This window comes from Phaenicophaeus curvirostris, chromosome 4, assembly GCF_032191515.1.
Source record: "Phaenicophaeus curvirostris isolate KB17595 chromosome 4, BPBGC_Pcur_1.0, whole genome shotgun sequence".
NCBI classification, from domain to species: domain Eukaryota; kingdom Metazoa; phylum Chordata; class Aves; order Cuculiformes; family Cuculidae; genus Phaenicophaeus; species Phaenicophaeus curvirostris.
Genome location: NC_091395.1, coordinates 7,065,766 through 7,086,450, shown reverse-complemented (window position 1 = coordinate 7,086,450; position 20,685 = coordinate 7,065,766). Strand labels below are relative to the sequence as shown.

General features: G+C 39.0%; 1 protein-coding gene across 1 annotated transcript in view; it reads left to right on the top strand.

The window, feature by feature from the left end:
* ANKRD50 (ankyrin repeat domain containing 50) overlaps positions 1-3,746 on the top strand; it is a 42,165-nt gene extending 38,419 nt beyond the window's left edge. Inside the window, exon 4 of the mRNA XM_069855210.1 lies at positions 762-3,746. The gene's annotated coding sequence lies outside the window, so the exon portion shown is untranslated. The remainder of the gene's footprint in view (positions 1-761) is intronic.
* Positions 3,747-20,685: the final 16,939 nt, after the last annotated feature.

Sequence of the window (20,685 nt, the reverse complement as noted above, 5' to 3'; positions counted from 1 at the left end):
TTTCTTTCATGTTACACTTTATTGTAAATGAATTGTATGGTTATGACATAGAATTTGACCTAACCTGGCATCAAAAGACTGGTTTTGCTGAATTTCCCATCTCTGTTGATTTTAAAATAAAAACAAAGCATATGAAAAACATGGAACACTCCAGGTATAATTTTGAAACTCAAATTGGGCTTTGCTTTATCTGGAACAAATAGTGCTTTACTGAAAATTTGGAGATTTTCTCTCTGAAGGACTTGTTTATGCAATTCGTTAAGCATATGAGGTGATGGATAACTAAATAGTTCCTTTGATTTTTCTTTTTAACAGTTTTTCATAGCTTCATTTTGATTTTGGACTTTTAAAACAATCTTGTGTGGATTGTGATTTGCTTGGCACAGGCTATAATTTATCTCCTCTTTTGCCAAGTCCGAAGCACAAAAAAAGTAATTTCCTTGACCAGTGAATAAATTAATCACCTGTGGAGAATCACATCAGAAATCCTCTGCTGGAGCACCTGAAGAATGGTTTTCCTTCCCTGGCTGCCACTTCTGAGTGCTGTTTGGGAAGCTCTCTTGCTGTGGGGACCTTGTAGCTGCTCTGGATGGTAGAGAGCGCAGGGAATCAATCATGGGATTTCAGTTAGGCAGGAAATACTTTTCATCATTGCTATATTGTTGTGTGCTTTTAACTTCGATTAGAAATGATAGAGTGTTCTTTTTCTGACAACATTATGGAGTATTTCAAAACTTCATATTTCTGTTTTGTACTTACAGGCCAATTCCATGATGAACAGAAGTGCTTCAGATCCGAATGGTTTATCAGCTGGCTGGAATGGAAGCATATAATGCTTGTGTAGTCCACCTAGAAATTCAAGAATGTGATTACTACAGTACAGTTACCTTAATTACTGTAACGTGCCTACATTTTCAGGCTGCCTTCTCAGTATAATCCTCTGTGCTTCAGAAATTTATTTTGTGTACTTTGTATTTAATACACAGAATTAGCACTTTTTTTAATTGCAGAAAGATATATGCTGTATTTCCCTGACAACAGCTGAAAATGGTAAGAACAAGGAATTCTAACATCCTATTCCAGAACGCTTGGTAGAGGTGCATGTGCCACAGTGAACTGTGTGTGGAAAGGCAGTGCTTTTTGTATTTTATTTTCCTGTGGCTAAAGAAAATAAGCAAACAGTTTGTCACATTTGCATTGTTGTAATGTATGGTCAGTTCCCTGTGTACTTAAAAATGTTCTCTCCAGAAATACAAGTCTTGTGACAGTATTTTATAAATACTGTACTTGTGTGTTCTGTCTGTGTAATAGCTGTTCAGTGGTAGCAAAGGAGTCAAACTCCCAGTATATTTGGGATTTTTAAGAGACAAAATCCACTGTCTGGTACTGCAGCACCAAAACTGGATGGCAGACTGTGACCACTGAAAGCAACAGGCAAATTTGGTCTTGGATACATGATCTTAAGGAGCCTCTGTTATTGTTATGGTAATGAGGTAACTGAATATGGGTATGTTTTAGGTGCTAAAATAACAGGCCTGATCCTGCTTTCATGTATATCTCTTTATACATTAGAAACAGCTTTTTATTTTTTCCAATGTTAAGGACTGTATTGAGAATGTCAGTAAAACAAACCATGGAAAATAGAGACACTTTGTTAATGAGGGTGGGAGAGTGTAGAGTGGAAAAGCAAACAGTTAGTAATAACATTGTCTGGGGAGAACAGAGATTACTGAGGTAACTCTGTCCTGTGACAATAACTCTTTAAAGCACAAACTTGTATGAATGTGATTACTGCTTCAGATAGATTAGGTAGAACCAGCCTGAGTATCTCAGCACCTGGAGCATGGTTAATTGGCAGCCTGGATAGTGCATCTACAGGTAATGGAAAGCTGGTTCCCCACTCTTTCAGTAGAAGAATTTTACTTATATCAAAGAGAGCAAAGTCAAGGCCATTGTTGTCAAAGTGAACAGTATGAATTTATCTTTTGAATGTGCAGATCTTACTTGCACAGCTCTGTGAGTGATAAAATGAAACAAGTGGGTTTTTTCCTCCTCCAAATGCAAGCTATATTCTGCTATTCACCATTACACAGCCTTGCTCTTTAGAAAATAAGCCTATTTTTGTATGTGAGTATTTCTTCTAAAGGCTTGGATTTCATCTTTTTCATACTCTAATTCTGATCATTCCACAAATAAGATGATAGAAAGCTAAGGTTATTTTTCATAGAGGATTAATTAGATGTATGGCTATCCTTAAGCTTTGATAAATGGCCCCTGGATATATATGTAGTGCATATTCTGAGGCACTAAAGGGCTCCATGTCTTGTTATTATGATCAACAATCATCAGAACTTTTTTTTTTTCTATATCTTGCACCTCCATTCTTATTTGCTTGTTACTAAATGTAAAAAGTATCTTTTATAGTCAGGCATTCAGCATATAGTAGAATTAGACGTTAAAAGTTGACACACAGCAATATTGATTATTCTGAATGTTTCAAGTATTGAATTTTTTGTCCCTGTGGGACAATTATAAAATAAACATAACGGGAGTCTGGCAAATGGCCTTAAGAGGGTTAGTGGCTCAGTAAAGTACCAAAATGTTCTCAGCAAACTTGTTCTGAACCTCAAGTATAGTACATTTGCAATACTGTGCAAGAATACAACTTTTCTTCGTTATTAGATGTATGTTTTGTTCTGTAGGAGGGGATCCCTGAATGCCGACATTTTTCTACTGACCTTGACTGTCATTGGGAGTATATTTATTTAATTTTATTGTGTTGTTATTAATTGCACCTTGTGGACAGAGGGCTTAAAAAAAATAGGGCCAGTTTCACAAGGGGCCACAACTTATAGATAGCCTGATGGGTTTTGTGTGAATAATATTTACATATGACACAGTTGCTGGGGAAACCCTATACACAAATCAGCAGAAAGTGTTTTCAGAATGATGATTCTTTCAGATTGTGAATATCACTTTGGAACAGAGCATGAGTTGCTTTCAAAAATCTACTTTCTGAGAAGGTCTGTGTAATTCCACATTGCTGTTGTGTGTGATTTTTTTATTGTCATCATTTGTGAGGGTTTTACATAAAAAGGAAAGTTGCTGTTCCCCCTGTTGTTTGCTCTGTTCTGCTCTGCCCTTTCACATCTGTACAGTCAAGTGGAGGCAAATGGAGTTGCATAGCTGTGACTCAGCGCAGTTTCTTCTGGCAGTGTAACAGTTCTCACAACCTAAAAAACCTGAATAAAATATGAATCTTGTTTCTCTGCATCCCATTTCACTGGTCCTTCCAAGGTCATCTCCACAAGACATCTAAAATCTTGATGGGAGAACTAGGGAGAAAGACTGTTTTGTGGACGTGGATGTCAATACTGTATGTGTATGGAACAATTCTTTAGAAGAGAAATGCATTGGGAGATACGGAGGGCACAACTGATGCATTTTTGTCTTCTCTGTGGTCGTTATTGAAAACATTGCCATTTATTTAAAAATAAAAAGGTATTTTCCCTCATCAGTTACTCTGCTATGCAAATGTCTGTTATGCTTAATATTCCCCATCTGAACTCCTCAGTTAACTTGGTTTGCAGATAGACTGTCTTTCCTGGAGTGGGTTGTAAATAGCCTTTAATGTACATTAAATGAATTTCACATTGTAAAATTTTTATTTTATTCCTTGTATTATATTAAGCAAAAATCCCTGTGTATATGAAAGTGCATAATAAATATATTTGCTTTTCAGCGGACATCTAACTGTTTTAATTTTACTACCTCATTTCCTGGGTCATCTCAGGAAAAGGTTATTAAACTTGATTTATGTTTGTGCAGTATTTATGAAACACGATGTATGTGTCCAGTAGGCAGTCTAGGCTAGCAATACCCAGGCCCCATCATTAATTCCCATGACCCTGCTTATCACTCAGCTGACATTTCTCACATTAGTCTGAGTCAGCCCTGAGAATTCGTGGGAGAAAATTTGCTGCATGTTCTTTTGTTTAAAATGACCATTATACACTGTTCATACCAGGTATTCCAATAAATTCAGTATTTCAATTTCTCTAAGTTCTTTATCACTTCAAGTAGTGTTCATTACTTACTTCTTTGGTCTGTGTTTCTCTGTAGTATTTTCAGTTTAAGCAGGAGCTTGCATACTGATGGTGGCTACTCATTTTTCTTGAACTTATTAAAGAAAGTGGGAGAGAGAAGTTTTCCTGTCACTTCCATAAGCCCATCTACCCCCATGATGTTCCACTTTAGTTTGTATACCGGTCATGATTTCTCTGCCAAGGGTTGTTGAGTGTGAAGGAAGAGTTTGGCTGTGTCTTCTGCAAATGATGGTTCAGGTTTGCATCCATGTTTTCTGGTTCACGCTGCTTCCAGCTGTTGGTGCTCATGGGTCAACTGATCTCTAAGATTAGGAGAATGACAAACGAAATTGTTGGTAGCTGTTGACTTGTTTTCTGTGTATTTCTGTAGTTTCTCATGATAATTGATGACCCTTTCTTGTTAAGTTCGTTACGTCTGAAATAACAAAGTATGAGATGCATTACTTCAGTGGCTGTTTTTCATTGAGGGAAAGAATCATTTTCACTGAATTAGTTTTTAAGTAAATGTTACGTTCTAGAGACACACATTTTCTTCAGATAATCACTGTAATAATATTTAAATAAAATTATTCGATACCTGATTCTAATCTCTTATTCTATGCAATATAAGCAATCAAGTTGAATAATGCTTCACATCTTTTGTGACATCTTTACAAATATCTGGCATGTATACTGTATTTATTTTCCAAAAGGAAGTGGTACTGGTTGGTGCAGTGAACTAAAGCTTTCCAGCTGGAGGCTCTTTGAGAAACAGCAGTGAGAATTCAGCATGGTTCTAATCATTTTATGCTGCAAAGAATCACAGCTACAGAATATGAGACTGAGAAATCTACTTGGCAGATCATTTTATTGAAGAAGACTCCAAATTTATACGTAGGTAATATAAATGGATTGACCTTTAGAATGAAAATCTAATTTGCTGGTGTCCCAGAAAGACTTACTGTTCTCACTTTTATTCTTGCAAGTTTGTATTAGACCAGCCGATTCACAGAATTACAATTACAGGTAGATTTTAAGCTAGATAATTTCTTACTGTCTCCGGTGATAAAATTTTGCATCTTCAGGAATTTAGTTTGTGTCCTGTAACCGCTTCTGGTGGATTAAGAATGCAATAAAGGATTTTGTGGTTAGGTTTGGGTAATTTTTTTCATCCCTGTGCCTCATTAGTTCATTTTGGACTCTCCAGTCTGTTCTGTAGTTGCCTTTTGGGGCTTGCTCCAACATGCGTGAGGGACTACCTGAGCTACAGTGGTTTTCAACAGGAGATGAAGAGGATGATGCAGGGAACAGCGATGCCAGGTAAAGCTAATCAGAAAAATAATGGGTATTTCTTCGAATGTGGAAGGTTTAAAGCAGTTATCTGCAGTTTAATGGTTTCTTTCAGCTGAAATACTATTTCAGGCTTTTTGTCTGGATTGCTTGCAGCCCACTGGTAGAAGGGCATTGGATCTCTAGCCAGCAGGGCCGGTGACCCAGTGCCGCTGAGTCTATTGGGTAGATGGGCATTTCAAGGAAGAGTTAAGGACTGTATTTAGTCAGAACACAATCTGTTGGTTTTTTTGGGAGGGGAAATACATTTTTAATGAGAAACTTCCTGAAGGAAATGGTTTTGCAGACAAGCAATATGTTTGAGAGGGGCTAAAAATCTTCATCTTCCAAGTCTATGGCTCTGTTTAGAATTGTTCCTATTGCATTTTAGTCTGCTATAGAGACTCTTCTGGTTTACTTGCTGTATGTGAAATAGGCCAGATTGCAGAAAACCTTGCCCCAGTCTATTCACTGTTTCTAAATTTATTTGTATTTTTTAAATGATGATAGTTTGCAGAGTTAAGATGGGAAGTCTGACTCATGTAATGTGGATAAGCTGCTGCCCCTTAAACACTGGTTTTCTAATTGTGGTCTGCAAAACCCTCATGATTTGTGAATGAATTTTAAAGGCTTCATAAAAAAGTAACTTAAAAAAAGCAAACCTATTATCAGACAACTTCAATTCCTAAGAGGGCCTTACGCGTTTGCAAATAAAAAGCCTGAGAACCACAACCGTAAAGTTTCAGCTAATAAGTGGGTTTCAGGCTAGAAATTTTTTATTTCACAGGTTACTTTTGGAGCAAATAAAAGTGCAAGAAGTTTGAAAGCTGTCCCAGGCACCCTTTGCAGTTTCTCCAGTCGAAGTCTTGCAGTTGAATTATTATTTGACTTAAAGATATGGTTGCATTTCTAATGAAGTTTTGTTCATTACAGACCTAGGACAAATCATAAACACTTCCTGCTGGGGAATAGCACCTGTACAGGTTGGTTTTGGTTTAGTTTTGGGTTTTTTTTTCCTCTGCAAGTAGCGCTAATGTTCCCAAAAGAGAAGAAATTATATAGTAAAGTGTTGATCAAACTAGCAGTTGAGGGTGAAGTGGGAAGACCAAACCAGGGCAAGTTAAAGTGGGTATTCGTCATATTTCATTTGACCATGTTAAAGATTTCCCTTTTTTTCTTACTACTATGACAGTGATGATAGTGTGCATTGCCAGATCTGTATTGAGAAAGGCAGTCTATTTTATTTGGAACTGCCAGAGAGGGCAAGTAGTTGTTGAAGAATCCTTTGCAAGATGCTTGTTTTATTTATTAAAGGAACTTGCCTGCAAAGGAATCTCATGATTCCCAGTATCAGTGCAGGTTTTTCAATGAAGCTGATACTCTGAAAATACCAGGATTCCAGAGAGGAGAGTTTCGGGGGCAAAACAGAATAAACTTATGGGGTTTGGTGGGTTTGTTTTCCAGTTTAACTTCTTTGATGTAACTTGGGTTTGGTCTGCATCTCCTAGGGGGGAAAGATTTTTTTATTTTTAAAGAAAATTCAGACAGTAACATTTTCTTCTTTTCAACATGAGTTAAGGCTCTGTGTACCTGCTATGTCTTGGTGAACATCAAGCAACCTCATAGGGAGACTTTAAAATTCAAAGCTTTTTTCAGAGATAAGAAAGACAGAGTGGACCTTTATTATGTTTTATCCTGTGTCCTTCCATTATACTGGCTATTCAGTTTACTATTGTGTTTTCCCCCAGTAGAAAACAACCCAGTCTTATTCAGCAGTATGTCTAGAACCAAATGCAGTGTTACAGTGCCCAAGATTGCTTTAATAATATTAATGTAATAATTACATTGATGGTTTTTGATATTGCTTCTCTAGAAGGTGGTATTTTTTACCAGTACATCCCAAAATGCTTTACAGAAAAAAAACAAGAGGAATATTGAGATAAATGTGTGCACTGGCAGTCACTTAAGCCAAAAACAACGTCAGGAAAAGCTCCTGGGTCTCTTCCAGGACGAGGCGATTCTGCTGCCTTGAATAACCTGTTGTCTGGCATTAACTGATCTCCTGCTTTTTTTAGTTGCTTTTTCTGCATTTGCAGTGTAACTTGCTGGAGGTTATCCTTGCAGCTGTGTGCTGCCAGCTCAAGCTCTTTGGCCGTTCATTTGAGCTGTGTCGGAGACGCGTCGGCTCCGATTTGGAAGCCTCTTGGCAAGTAGATGTGTACTAGGTTGGGCAGGGGGCTACCACGCTGCATCTAGCCCGGGCTTGAGTAGTATCGCACATAGAAGAGCTCGCTAAGTGTTGCACGTAGTCATGCTTATTTTTGTGACTGCAATCATTTCTCAAAACAGGCTTAGCTAGCAACCTGATTAACAGATGTGGAAAGACCCCAGAGTTTTTTAAACTTTGTGAGCATGCCTCCAAGCCTTCATGTCCTGGTGCAAGTTTTCTCCTATGCAATACTCTGAAGTGGATGGAAGATAAAGCAGCGTGAATGTTTCTGTCTCTGGCAATACTTAATGCCTCCCTTGTGCCTTGATTAGCTGTCAGTCCTTTGACTAATTAATGGGGCTGTCTGTTTCTTAAGGCTGTCATTTGGTGGTATTTGTGGTATTGAGAAACAAGATCTTTTTACAGTCACAATGCTTGAAGCATAGAAATTTTTCAGGAGCTGGACAGGACCTAGCTGTCTACCTACCTTTCTGGTTACACTTTTCTGAAAGGCAAGAGCAAGAAGCACAAGGATCGTTGACGTATGAGAATTGGTTGCACAGGAGAAAACAGGGCGGGGTGGGGGGGGCGGTTCATGTAATCTCCAAAGTCTTCAAAATGCAATTCAGTAATTGCCATATCTAAAAAAAACTTGTGACTAGAACAAATCTTGAGTTTATTAGTGGGTGCATCATTAAGTCTTCATTTGTCTGCAGGTGTTCACTGCAGATCAGGGACAAGGCAGAAGTGCCTTTGCTCTGGCTCTGTTGCAAAGTTTGCCCTGGTAGCACTGTAGTTAATTCAGTTTACTTGTCTTTCATTGAGATTCCCCACAGGAGGACTGGATGAAGTTGTTTTTGAAATGATTTTGCTAATTACTTTTTTAACATGTGAAAATAATGAAAAAAATTATTCAGGGACATTCTTATTTACATGGAACAGAGACTCCCTCCTTCAGCAGTTAAACTGATTTCCATAGCAGTACTTGAAGAGTGTGGTTCCTGTCTCTTGAAAGAAAGGTAGCAGAATCTGAACCTAAATTGATATTACAATGCTTTTTGGCTCACACTGCCAGCTCATTTACATGAAGCCTGCTTTTATAAAGGGTAAGTCTTTCCCCTTTGCCAAGAAGGGATGATGAATTTAAGAACAGCTATTTTGGGACACATCAGAAATTCATCCAGCCCAGCAATCCATTATTAGCAATGACCAATATCAGATCTGAATAGAAGAGTATAAGAACAGGGTAGACTTTCAGTGATTTAGCCTCTGAATGCTCTCCAGCAGTTTGTGGTTCAAGGATTTCCAAACCCAGAGACAATGTCTTGTCTTTCATATTTTATATGTTGGCCTAATATTAACCAAATCAGTCAGGAACAAGTGGCTGAGATGGAGAAAAAAAATTGTAATATTTAAAACTATTTAATATTTGTTCTTTAAGGGTAAAACCGCTGAGCAGTCAGCTACCAAACACAAGTTTTAATCCCTAAGTAGATTTATGTTTGAGCTCTGTATATCAAAAAATCTTGTTTGCTGTGGAATAAATGCGGAGCACTTGATATAGTAACATTATACAATGCAGAAAGTGAAGATGTTACTTGAGACAAAAGAACTTCCTTACATCTGTTAAAAACCTGTTTTGCAACAAGCAAGAAAATACATTGCACTATCTCAGCTCTTTGTAGGGAAGCTAGTAGGTGCTTTTGCATGGAGACAAGAAAATCCCAAGACCGAAAACATCAGAGTTATTTTTTCCTTATTAGCAGATAAACAACATGAACAAACTTGAATATTGATTCACTGTCTTTTCAACTATTAATCAAAGCCATCAGATGTCAGTAATGACAATGCACACTCTCAAAAATGAGTGTTTTTAAAATTAAAAGCTTGCACAAAGGGGAGCACAGGTGCAAGAGAATACAGACATCACACTTCTCATCGGTACCACCACAAAGCACCACAGTAACTGGGTGAAAAAGAAAATTGATCTAGCAGATTCAATCTTTCCTGCATTTCCTAAGCTCCTTGTTTGCCAAGCCAAATTCCCAGGATCAAGCTCTTACCCTGCAGAAGTGATGACTGTCTTTTAAATCTGCTTTCATTTTACTCTGATTTTCATCTATCACATAGATGATGATTGGAAGTTGCCAAGTAATGTCAAGCTGTATTACACTTGATGTTCCCCACACTCCTAATCTATTCCTTTAGAAGTAAAACAAGTTTCCACAACTTGGATATGATGGTCAAAGTATCCTTTGGCTCCTCCAGCTTTCCCACAATAGCAGGATTGCTAGTTTGCAGGCACTGTTCTTCACATGGCAAAACCACCGTCTCAATTAAACCTGCTCTGTTCTTCATTTAAGCATCCTAATTAGAGGGTGAAGTGCTGCTGAGTGTGGAGCCGGACAGAGTAACACGCTGTGTCTCACCACAGCAGTATGGAACACACAGGCAGCTCATAGATAAGCAATGAGGCAGAAGAGTTTGTAGCAGTATTTTATTTATTTTTCCTAACAGCTGAAATTTTATGGGTTTTTGAATGTTTGAAGGTACAAAAGATTTTTAAGAATGGATGTGTAAGAGAGAGGCTTGGTTTTTCCATTTTATTACTGTCCCAGGTAGTGCAGGAGGAGGTGCAGAGTACCCTGTTTGAACATCAAGCTCTACAGTGTGCAGCAGCAGTGAGCAGCAGCTGATCTTCTAATAACAAATGAGAGATGAGAGTGGGAATCAAAGCAGCTCATTTTTAATGTGGCAGAGGAAAGGATGCCAATTCAGAGAAAGGTGGAGTAGCAAGAGCCATCCTAGAAAAATTATCCTTGGACACTGACTGAGGGTGGATATCACAGAATCACTAGATTGGAAAAGTCCCACTGGATCATCGAGTCCAGCCATTCCTATCAACCACTAAACCATGTCCCTCAGCACCTCATCCATCCATCCATCCATCCATCCTTTAAACCCCTCCAGGGATGGTGACTTAACCACCTCCCTGGGCAGCCTGTTCCAGTGCCCAATAACCCTTTCCATGAAAAATTTTTTCCTGATGTCAAGACTGAACCTTCTCTGGTGGAGCTTGAGGTCATTCCCTCTTGTCCTGTCCCCTGTCGCTTGGGAGAAGAGGCCAGCTCCCTCCTCTCCACAACCTCCTTTCAGGTAGTTGTAGAAAGCAATAAGATACAGCACAAGATGTGAGATATTGGAGTTCTACCTTGTAAGAAGAAAGCAGCATTCGTATATCCAAGAGATTACTGAGGGTGACAGAAGAGATCCTGAGAAGAAAGGTCTGTGCTGAAGGACAAGTTAGTGATACTATGAGTGTACACCTTGCTACTAATGAAGTCTGGGCTGTCTCATGTTTGGAATTGGCTGGTCTGAGGACACTGTTTGTATATGATTGCTGCCATAGCATTAAGGTAGAAAGTAGGCTAGCACATTGTGACCGCTCCCTTAGGATGTGGACTTTAATCCATGCATTCATTAGTTTGAAATTACATAAGGCTATTTAAGTGTGTTTCTCCTGTTTTGGGGATGTTTGCCTAGGTCTGTTGTGCAATTAAGACTAGTAATGGCTTGCGTGCAGCACGGCTGGGGCTGTGGCACGGTTGCTGCTTCCAGCACAGAGAGCCACGAGAGAAAATCAGCTTCCCAGATAGGCAGGCAGTCTGCAAGTAACTCCAAACCCACCTCCCATAACGCAGGCTGTGGGGAAGGTTGGCTTTCTGGGAATAAGTTCCATTGTTGAGAGCTATTCAAAGAGCTTGAGCCTCTTTCTAAATATGAAATACAGCCAGCTTCTGACACAGTTCATTCTTTGTTAGTTGAATTTAATGAAAGCCTGGGACTCTCCGGGTACACTCCCTCAAACGTTAATACTGTGGGCTGTGCAATGAGGATGCAGTGTGCAAACATCCACATACAGGCCACTGAGTTTATTAACCCTGAGGCAGCGCTGGCTCCTCCTGACCTGCGCCGGCTCCTGTGGGGCAAGTCAATATAGTAACTGAGCAGGCAGGAGGAGGCAGCTGAGGCCAAGTCCACTGCTGACTTCACAAAACATCCTCAGAGAGAGGACCAAGTGGAAAGCCTCCACGTGTCTCAGCCTGTCCCCAGGGCCTCTCTGTTCCAGCTCAGCATTGCCGCCAGGCAAAGGCGTTTGGGTGCCTTGTGCTGCCTGGCCTGGACAGCTTTTGTGGGTCCCTGCAGCAGAAGAAAGCAGGTCCCGGAAGTGCTGTGGAGCAGGTAGGAAGGCAGAAGCATGGTGCCTGCAACAGGCCAGAGCTAGTGAGCCTGTGGGACCTCGGGTATCTCTCTATGTGCTGCTTCCTTGCGGTCCCTCTCCTGAAAATGGAGAAATAGCCTGCCTGCCCTCGGATGGATGCACCACCTGGCGATGCTCCCAGGCTGCAGCTCCTCTCCTGGGCCAACACACCCTGTCACATTGGTGCCAGCTCTATACCCGCCAGCCCAGTTCGTGTGACAAGCTGAAGCAGTGAGACCTCGCTGCAAGAAGGATGTTGAGGCTCTGGAGCGAGTCCAGAGAAGAGCGACAAAGCTGGTGAGGGGGCTGGAGAACAGGCCTTATGAGGAGCGGCTGAGAGAGCTGGGGGTGTTTAGCCTGGAGAAGAGGAGGCTGAGGGGAGACCTCATTGCTCTCTACAACTACCTGAAAGGAGGTTGTGGAGAGGAGGGTGCTGGCCTCTACTCCCAAGTGACAGGGGACAGGACAAGAGGGAATGGCCTCAAGCTCCGCCAGGGGAGGTTTAGGCTGGACATTAGGAAAAAATTCTTCACAGAAAGGGTCATTGGGCACTGGCAGAGGCTGCCCAGGGAGGTGGTTGATTCACCTTCCCTGGAGGTGTTTAAGGCACGGGTGGACGAGGTGCTGAGGGACATGGTTTAGTGTTTGATGGGAATGGTTGGACTCAATGATCCGGTGGGTCTCTTCCAACCTGGTTATTCTATGATTCTTTGGTAAGGCAAGGTGGTCCCGTCCCTCGTGAACCCCTTTCAGACCCTGTTGGCCTGATGCAGAGAGAAGACCTGCTGCCTCCATCTCATGTAAGCTTTGCCCTGGGTCTTTTTGTCTCAGTTTCGCCCACGTTTTTGTGGTTCACAAGTAAAATTAGTTTGTAGTGGGAGGTGTGTGCTATGATTAGCAAGGTGCACATCTCTACTTTCTTTTTGAGGTAGGTTGTTACCAGCTTCTTGGCAGAACTTCCCCTCTGTCATTAGGTTGTTTAGGAGAAACCAGAACAACATATCTGCTCATTTTACACGCCACATTAATCCCTAAATATCTGTTCAGGCTCAAGTTTACAGGAAAGTGAGAATCAGTTTACTTTAAAGCAATCCAAATGGAGCATGATTGAATACTGCTTGGCTAACTCTTACTACATCAACCAATCATCAGCCGGCAGGGGGTGAAGAATCTTTATGAACATGGAACAGGCTTGCTAAAAAGGCAATCTACTTCACACAGCAAGAATCTCCATATTGGTTTAAAAACAAAACAAACGGAAAAAAAAGAAAAGAAAATAAGAAAGGAACCCAAACCCTAGTGCCTTTCCTCCCACCAGGCTCCATGCACATCAGAAACAGCAGTGCAATATCATCTGTAAAAATGCAGGTGTAACTCCTAAATGTTTTCCCTAGCTTTGTTTTTATTGCTGCAATAGCAGCATTTGAAATGTTAGTGTAAAAAGACTCAAAACATAAGCCTGAAAAGACACAAAACCCAATAAACTCAACCCCATGTAAGCAACTCTATCGCTGCACTTCAGTATTCTGCTGTTCAATAAGCAAGTGTAGAAATAATAACAATTATTTATCACTTATTGATGAGATTGCTTTATTACTATGCATTGGTATAGGAGGACTGTAACTAAAATTCTGCTGAAAGAACAATAATTTATTTCTGAGTTCAAAATTCACGAAAGAATACTCCAAGAAACACATATGATAGCATTTTAGGCTGTGACAAATTACAATGGAATACTGTTTGGATGGTCCTTGGTATTAACCAGATGCAGTGGGACTCAGGCTTCTCCATTGTACAAGAAAATGACTCATATATTCCTCTTTCATCCTAAGGGACAGATGAAAAACTGATTGCAGGCTCTGTCTCTGCTATCCTTTCATGCTGTTTGGCCCATCCTGTACCCAAACTGGATCTAAGGAGAAGAAAAGGCTTGTGTCTAAGACATTAAATATTTTCAGACTGTAATCATTAGTCCTAGGTCTGGCACTGGCTAAATTTGTGGTGCATCCCAGTCCCAAGGCATGATTAGAGAGCGAACCCCCAAGTCTTCACTTCATCCTGTTTTTATGTTGGTTTGTAGGCTTTCTTAACCACATGGCATCAGAGACTGCTCTGGCAAATCACTACTGCTTTAATCTAGATTCCATTTCAAAGATAAATACACCCTCTTTTCATGGACCTTAAATCTAATGGAAGCTTGGCCCAATGAAATAATGTTTATGTTACACTATTTTGAGAACTATAAATGCAGATGGGACTCAAAGCCAAATATACATGCAGTCAATAGAGACCCGTAGAAATTGTTTTCAGACTGATGCCAACACAGTGTGATTAATTTCTTTGTTGTGGTACAAGCTCATTTCTGAACATGTTCCCCACTAACTCTATGAGCACCCAGTGCAGTCGCTGGCTCTCTGCGGTACAAATCCATTCTCACTTTTGCAACACTCACTGCAAAAAGCGGTACCAATATCACTGCAAAGCTCTGCAAAGCTTTCTTCAGTCTATCTCTAACCCCAAATTAGAAAATGCTTCTTTTTTTAACTGCCCTCAGTAGGCATTTGGGACCAGCAAAGATGAGTGTTGTTTTTCCTCCTGGTCTATTTTATACTAATATGACTAGCAACAGACATTAAATTACCAGACTGCTAATGCTGACAATTAAAAATATGCCTCTGGGTAAAACTGTTTATTTCCTCAAATTCTGTCTATCTTGATTCAAGTGCAGTCATAAAGTCTTGGAAAGCTGCATATCTCAGACAGGTTTTGTTGCTGAAAATACTGGTGTTCCTGAAAAACCCAGAGAACAACTGGTTTGTTTACACAATTCTCTTGGAAGTGGCTATTCATCAAAATTGAAACTGTTCAGTGGAAAGCACAGACTCGGAAAGTTCTCCTATTTTAATTTTCTGCCAAGTATGAAATCATCAAAGCATTTTCTTCTGTAATTTTGTTACTATAAAACATACAGCAAAAACGTAAGTAAAGGACAGGCATAAAACTCTAGAGCTTAAGATGAGCAATTAGAATTTTTTAGCCTAACATGAGCGATTAGAATTTTTTAGCTGATCTGATGAAGTTTCCTCCTCTTTAGATTTCTGGGTCAGGGTAGTTTTCAGATGTTGATCTCAAAGTCTTCAAAGACAAAAAGATTAATCCACGTCCAACTTTAATTTATGTGTCTTCTCACCATATAGACTTCCTAAATCTGCAGTGTGCCAGGTTTTCCACAGTGCAGGGTTTTGCTTCCTTTTCATTTGTTTTGATTTTTTGTCCAGATTGCTCAGAAATATGGACAAGCCGTTTCCAGAGAACTGCTTTGCTCTCTGACCTTCCTCTGGCTGCTGGCATCTGTTACAGAGAAGTAGAGAGGCACACAGATATGATTTGCCTTTATGGAAAGCAGTGGTGAGGTTTCAGAAGCAGGCGAGACAGGACAAAAGAGTGTGGGGGAGGAAACTCATTTCCTCCTCTCGCATATTTTTCTCTTGATTTAATCATTCCAGGGACCATATAGATATAAAATCTGAGCACAGGCATCTTATCTGCTCACGTATAAAGTTTCAGAGCTTCTGCTCAGCATAAATAAACTGAAGCATGTGTACTTTCCCAGATTATATTAGTTCATATTTTCTTGAGCATTTCCTATCCTCCTTGGTCAGACTGAGGGGTGTCAGATTCATGGCCATAATATATGTAAGCCTGGAGTTCAGGCAGAGAGTATAATGGCTGGTACCTTGTCTGGAGACACAGGTACACGGGGAGATCATCTTGGATTGTCAAGAAAACTCATCAGTGTTATAAGCCTCAAGTATATCCAAATTTCCTTTACACTACTGTATGTCTACACCATGTTCATTGGAATTAACTTTAGACTTATGGATGATTAAAACTGCTGTCTAAAATCAGTGATGAGGAAAAGAAAGGTAATCTCTATTTCTAGGAAAATATTACGGTGAAGCATTCTGACTTGATTTATAATAGTGGAAGTTAATGTCTTTATTCCTCTAAAATAAACATAATTATCCATTCTTATAATCACAGCAATCTATTTGGAACTGACTGCAGAAGGAGATCAGGTAACTGGTGTATGATCTCTGTATGCGTGAGTCAGGAGTTATATTCTTTTGTCCTAAAGAATCCATCAATACCAGCTTCCAAACAGTTAATGTAACTGATAAAAAATTATGAAAATTTGGAATCTAAGGTAGCTTTAATCTAACTGAAAGTTATGTTGTACAGATCTTCAAGTGCTATTATTTACTGTACTGCAATCTTTTTCTCTCTTACTCAGAGCCACAACTCTGCCTTAAGTCATATCGCTTTATACTGTGATCAGATTTCACAAGTTAAACAGAGTCACATCAGATCTGTGTGAGGAAGTGAGCCCTTAAAATTACATGTAGTGCTGCAGGCAAAGGCATCTGAGTCCCAGCTAGACGGTTATGCTGCTTCTTGGGGGTCTCTAGATAGATGAAAGGTTATTTTCTGCACACAGCGCAGCTGCAATAGGAAGAGAACAGGGACTGCTCCCTCTCTTTTGTGTCTTTTGATCCCCTTTTACCTTTGTAGCCGGGGCCTTCTTCCTCAGACACTAACTGTTGGCTTGAATCTCTTCAGACTTATGGCCAAAAATAAAAAACACCCAGAGGAATGGTCTGAAAACAGAAGGGTCGGTATGAGTGCGGCTGGCACCTGTCAGCACTGCAACACCAAGGGAAGCAGCAGCGGGGAGATTGTCCCTCTGTCCTTCATCCCCCCTGCTCTGGGGAAGAAAACCTGCGTGCAGTGCTCATAACCCCAGCTGCAGAGCTAGAATTTGCTCTATTGCCTCCCCAGAAATGATAAAGGATGCATCTTCCTCCCTGCTGGTCTTTCTGCATTGCTCACCACCAGCTTTTTGACAAAGAGAGACACAAATTTCACCACCAACATAACCCTAGTTGGTAATGACATTATTATTCTTTATTATGGCCATTTTAATTAATAAAAACTGTCTTTCTCTCTAATGTAAGGTATTCAGAGGCTCCTTGCATGCCTGAGTTCTACAGAAGATAACAGTTCACATCCTTCTGCTTCCGATTCCTTGTTTTGTTAAAGTGTTTCAGCTAATTACATGGGCTCCTGGGCAATTACAGGCTCCATTCAAAAAGTGGCAGGCACAATGATTGTTAATGAGAATGATGCTTTTTTTCTTCAGCATAAAACTAGACCTATTGCCTCCAGGTCTCAACTGCATAAACTCTGGGATGTATTTTTATACCTTTCAGTTTGCTTTAGCTTTGTCTTGTAAAGAGTGTTTGACAATAACCTTTAATTTTGTGAGAAGCTACTGCAGCCTGTAATTAACCTTTAGCAATCAAGCCACAGCTGTATCTTTTTAAGGAACAGGAGACCTCCTCCTCATTAAGTTTTTTGGAGAGGATATATTTAATTAGGACATCTCCTAGAGAAGTTGCATGTTCTAGTGAGTGCCTTAAGCTAACAAAAATTAACCACGGAGCTTTTTTCCTCATGAAAATAACCTTTCTGTTAAATATACACAAGGTATTCTACAGATATTCTTATTGAAAGTGACTTAATTAGTAAGTCTTTACTAGTGTAACAAAAACAAAGTTGGGAAGTGTTTTGATTATAGATAGGCTGAAATTTCAGTTTGAAGGGGAAAAGTCTTTTGATTATTTCTTAAATAATTGCTTGTGATAGTACAAACTCCTTTGTACTGTTAAGTTAGAAATAGTTTATGTATAAATAGAGCCATTTAATGTGAGAGTAACTTGATCTTATATTTTGAACAGTGAGATACTTCATGCCCTCCTAAAGGATCAAAAGGTTCTTGTTTCAGTATGTAGCTGTTTAAAGAATAATTTTAATGATAATTGAAGGCATTATTACTTACTTTGTAATACTTAACCAATACCTTTACCACTTCAAGAATTCCTAAGGAAGGGAGGTGATATCTCTGACAATTTAAGCCAAAGGAACTCATGAAATATGAATTTAAATGGGCTGTTAAAGAAAAAAGAGTCTCTTATTTAAAAAAAGTCTTTTAGAAACTACAATAAGAAATAGTTTCAGCTTTAAAGAGGTTCTGAAAGTAGTGGTAACTGTGTGAATGGATTTAAAGACAAATCACAGAGGAGGTCAGTATTGTGATTCTTGTTTTACAGAGAGCAAAATTGAAGTGTGCAGGAGCAGGGGTGAAATATCTAAGAGTGCTTCAGTGACCATTGAGAAGAAGGTGCAGACACTAGGCCTCCTGCATCTCAATCCAGGCTCCCTCCTCTCGCCTGTGCTCCTACAGAGCTGTAAAGCCCAGAAACGATGAAGCCACAGTTGTGTTGCTGCTCTACAGCAATGATGATGTTATGAGCATCATCCTGTCCAGGTGCTAAGGTAAGAATAAATGACCAAATTCTCACTGAGTCAATACGAAGGAAAAGGTATCAGTGTAATTTCAACCTATTTTGCATCTGTGGACTTGTTACATCAGCAAGGATTATCAGAGATTCTGACACATAGCAAAGATTTCATAGCAATCTAATAGTATGGATTATGTATTGCTAGGAAGGCTTCTGGATAGAGAACAAGGAAAGATGTGAGATTTGTACTGTGGAAACCAACATCCAGGAGAGAGAAAAAAAAATCAGATTTTTTTTTTTAGCTATACTTCTCAGCTATGTTACAATCTCTATTTTTGCTACTGTATATACAGTATTCCTTGGATGGAAAAAAGATTTAACATCACATGCTTTCTCCAAAATATTCTAATCCTCATAATGGAGATACGTGCTTGTGCAAAAACATGTTCTTTTTTGCAAAACATTTTCATTTGTAGGCTTACAAAATATCATCTGCGTTGTTATGAGTACCAGCATTCATAAACACACTTCAAGAGGGATTTCTGGTTTGCTAAGAAAAAGGTTTACAGCCTTCAAGCTTCATCTGTTTTCAGGATTATACAAGTTGAATATCTTTGAAGAGACCTCTGGTCAGCTGCTTAATGCTTACAGTGTGCTGTGTTAGGGATTATGAACTCCCAGCTGTATTGCACTAAATTGCTTTTGACTTGCTTTAGCAGCAAAAAAATAGCTTTGACATTGTACCAGCTACTTTTGACATAGACATAATAGTTCATGCCAGCCAGCTGAGAGCCATTGCATAGGAAAATTAGAAAATGAGATGGTTTAGATGTGAAAGCAAAGCGTTGAAGAAAATTAGGCACAGCAATTATGATATGTATTTTTAATTAAATCTCATAGATTTTTAAATATCATTCAAAGAGAGGAGAATTCCCAAGGTTGTCAATTATTTTATTCAACATGTAACATTCCCAGCATACTGCTACCTTTCATCAAGACACTACAAAACCAAAATAAAATTCTTAAGCATAAAGTGGGAAGATTTATAGCACTGGAAAAGTTTGCAAGAATGACAGTATTGCTATCCAAACTTCAATTTCGGCAATGTTTATTATTAACTTAATCTTTTTGCTTTAATCTCTGCAAATGAAATCGACTTGAAACCTCTGATTTTTATTACTATCCAAGCTAATTTTAGGTCAAAAAAAAAAAAAAAGCTGTTATGAATATGCCTGAAGGATCATAGAAATTGCTTTGTTTGGCATTTGCATTAGTGCAGAATGCGCTTTGTACTATGTATGCAAAAGTGCTCCTAGTTTATCTCCATATGCAATCTTTTTCTATATTTTTTTCCTAGGGTTTTCATTTGTATTTAATTTCACCTTGGTATGTGAGGAACACAACTTTTCAATAGCAATATTCAGTCAGCCAGTTAAAGAAAAGCCCAAGGACTTATTTCTACTAAGCAAAATCTCCGAAAAGAAACAACACACTAAGTACCCCCACAAAAACAATTCCTCTAGAAGATTCTGCTATTGAAAATATATAATTATCTAATCACTTGCATCCTGGTATGAAGCAGAAAATTAGCTGACATCTTCCCCCCCTTTTAAAAGGGGAAAAATATTCCATGCTTTCAACAAGGAGATTATTTAATAAAGATATTGCTAGAGTTCAGTGCAAGGAGAAACCTGACAGATTCGGATATTTCTTGGCAGTATAGCCATCCTGTGAGTTGTATATTTTAACTTCCTCAAAGCAAGACCTCTAGCAATACAGGTAGGAAAACATGAGCTGGAAGAACTGTTGTATAAATAAGCTGGAAGACAATGCCAACTAGAATACATTTAAAATAATAAAGTTAGGAATGACTCCTCTTCACCTCTGAATTTGAATTCTTCATTAATGTGGCCAAGAAATACTACTGGAGCAAGTTCCATTTCAGTATGCTGCTATTCCAAATGAATAGCAGCATACTGAAATGTGTGAAGGCTACAATAATTTAAAAAAGCTAATAGTTTATTGGGTATATAATGATTTATTAAATTTGTATAATGAGTCATTATATACTTCAAATATATTGTAACTGTGATTCTGGCAAGTACTAGTTTATAAGTTAGCTGTAGTGAAATTGCAATTAATGGAAAAATTATTAAGAAAAGAATGTGAAATCTTCCAGAAAACAATACTACTGTGTGCAGCAAAGAGTACTGAGCCTTTAGCTTCCAATCTCTTCCTTGGCTTCCTTATATCTGAAGCAAGTATTTTGCTAAGTGAATTAATGAAATTAAAATGGTAAGCAAAAGAGAACTGCAAGAGAATATATTCTTTTCAAGTTAGTTACATGTATGTGATATATAAAAAGATGAAAAAACTAGATGGATTATAATTCAATACACTTTGCAAAACAGATGCAGATGTAGTAAGCTTATATTTGCA